This window comes from Oratosquilla oratoria, chromosome 10, assembly GCF_046742065.1.
Source record: "Oratosquilla oratoria isolate Oo_2021 chromosome 10, ASM4674206v1, whole genome shotgun sequence".
In the NCBI taxonomy this organism is placed as follows: Eukaryota; Metazoa; Arthropoda; class Malacostraca; order Stomatopoda; family Squillidae; genus Oratosquilla; species Oratosquilla oratoria.
The window spans coordinates 20,887,369-20,889,868 of record NC_134786.1 but is presented as its reverse complement, the minus strand read 5'-3'; the positions used below and the strand labels follow the sequence as shown (position 1 = coordinate 20,889,868).

Here is a 2,500-nt window from a genome sequence, read left to right as displayed (position 1 = left end):
AAACGGTCAACGAGTTAGTTTGTCCCCAAATGCTCTAGCCGAAGAAGAAGAAGAAGAAGAAGAAGAAGAAGAAGAACGCGAAGAAGAAGAAGAAGAAGAAGAACGCGAAGAAGAAGAAGAAGAAGAAGAAGAACGCGAAGAAGAAGAAGAAGAAGAAGAAGAAGAAGAAGAAGAAGAAGAAGAAGAAGAAGAAGAAGAAGAAGAAGAAGAAGGAGAAATAATGATAAGAAGAAGAAGAAGAAGAAGAAGAAGAAGAAGAAGAAGAAGAAGAAGAAGAAGGAGAAATAATGATAAGAAGAAGAAGAAGAAGAAGAAGAAGAAGAAGAAGAAGAAGAAGAAGAAGAAGAAGAAGAAGAAGAAGAAGAAGAAGAAGAAGAAGAAGAAGAAAAAGAAGAAAAGAAGAAGAAGAAGAAGAAGAAGAAGAAGAAGAAGAAGAAGAAGAAGAAGAAGAAGAAGAAGAAGAAGAAGAAGAAATAAGAAGAGGAAGAAGAAGAAAAAGAAGAAGAAGAAGAAGAAGAAGAAGAAGAAGAAGAAGAAGAAGAAGAAGAAGAAGAAGAAGAAGAAGAAGAAGAAGAAGAAGAAGAAGAAGAAGAAGGAGAAGAAGAAAAAGAAGAAAACGGTAGCCTGAACAAAATGTATTAAATGTGACAACGGCGCAAGTATATACTATTACAGACATCTGAACCTGACATAAGATACTATAATTGTATATCAGAACTATGCAGTTATCTATTGTTGTTTTTGAACCGATGCAATTTCGTTTACGAAAACTCATCTAATGATAGGAGAACTACCACATCCAGAAATGTATTCAACACTTAACTAGGAAATATATACTTGCAAAACTCTTATATATCATTGTTCAAGTATAAATGTCCGCTTTTATTTACTGAACCATCACCACTGTCATGCTGGTTTGTCCCAGGTGATGTATCGGAAGCCATGTCAGAATTTTGGTGGGATAGTAAGACAGGAGATGGATCTATTAATTACAATGGTCAACAAAATTGATTGAAATACCTGTCCCACAACCAAAAGGAAGTAAACTTGATTGATTTTTTCTGCTGATTTCAAATATTTTTTCAGAATTTTTCAATCACGCATAGGTTTTCTGGGAGAGCATATTCAATTTCAAATAATTATAACTAATAAATGAGGCTGATATTTCAATGAAGCTTACATTTAAAATGTAGAAATATATTATATTCGATTGTATTTTGCTTCTGGTAGATCCCTTTTTAGTATCCAACAGTAATCAGCCAACATTGAAGAGGTCCACTTCCCTTAATACCGGGTTTCCATGTTCAGAATATTCTGGTGAAACCTCTCACCGTGCTCGTCACTGACGGCGCCAAGATTTGCAGGGAAAAAGTCCAAGTGAGAGTCTAGGAAGTGAATTTTTAGGCTCATATTGCAACCCAAGGCCTTGTAGGATATCAGTAGCTCTTTTACCATCTCATAATAGTTACTTGTTTTATGATTCCCCAAAAACTATGTGCCTTTTTTTAATGACAGTCATGCAGCTTTTTCAAAGTTCATTTAGCTCTTCATCAAATTTCTGGTCTCTCATCAGCTCCCTAATCTGTAGTCCAACAAAAATACTTTCTTTTATTTTTGCGTCATTTACTCTAGGAAACTCATTTTTCAAATATGTAAATCCCTTGCCAGTTATAATCATACCTTTAACAAAAAAAAAATAATAATTAAATAAATAAATAAACAAAATCATCAGCCCTAGCTCAATATGTAAAGGAGGCACATAATTTTTTTTTTAATCAACAAGAAGAGCATTGAAAACATTCTTCTCTCCTGGGGTCAAAGATCGTTTCGGCCACACATTCTTTTCGTAATGATTTTTCTTAACCCGACTATTCTACCCACAGAAAGAGCAACAAAACTTTGTGTAACCCAGCTGCATTCCAAGTAAAATCGCTACAACCTTTAGGTCACCACAGATATTCCATTTTTTTCATACTTATATTTCTGCAATAGAAGCTTCATTCTCTCATATGTTTCCTTCATGTTGGCTGCATGGGCCAAAGGAACAGAAGGAAACATATTTCCATTGTCGAGCAAAACAGCTTTCAGGCTCACTTTTGAAGAGTCAATAAACAAGCGCCACTCTTTCCTGTCATATCTATGGTTAAGTTCTTCCATAGCAGAATATACATTATTCCAAAACACCTCACCATCTTCAAGTGAGAAAAACTGTTCAAAATCATTATGTTGCTTACGACAAAAACTAACTTTGAATTCATTCTGGAGAAGATTCCAGCCTTTTAACCTGGAAGCAAGAAATTCAGATTGATTTTTTAACAAGTTTAGATCCCGCACAAGATCATTCAGGTCTTCCTGACTCGATAAATGTGGTTCACTTGAAGAAGAGATTGGCTGAAAGTATATAACAATCTCACGCAGTGTTGCCAAACTCAGTCTTGCCAACTGCTTGGTTGAAATGTATTCCACGTAACACACGTAAAGTAACTTACCGTGGAACACA

General features: G+C 35.0%; 1 protein-coding gene across 6 annotated transcripts in view; it reads right to left on the bottom strand.

Annotated features, from left to right (window-relative positions):
* LOC143029145 (myoferlin-like) overlaps positions 1 to 2,500 on the bottom strand; it is a 168,572-nt gene that overhangs the window by 96,031 nt on the left and 70,041 nt on the right. The window lies entirely within an intron of this gene.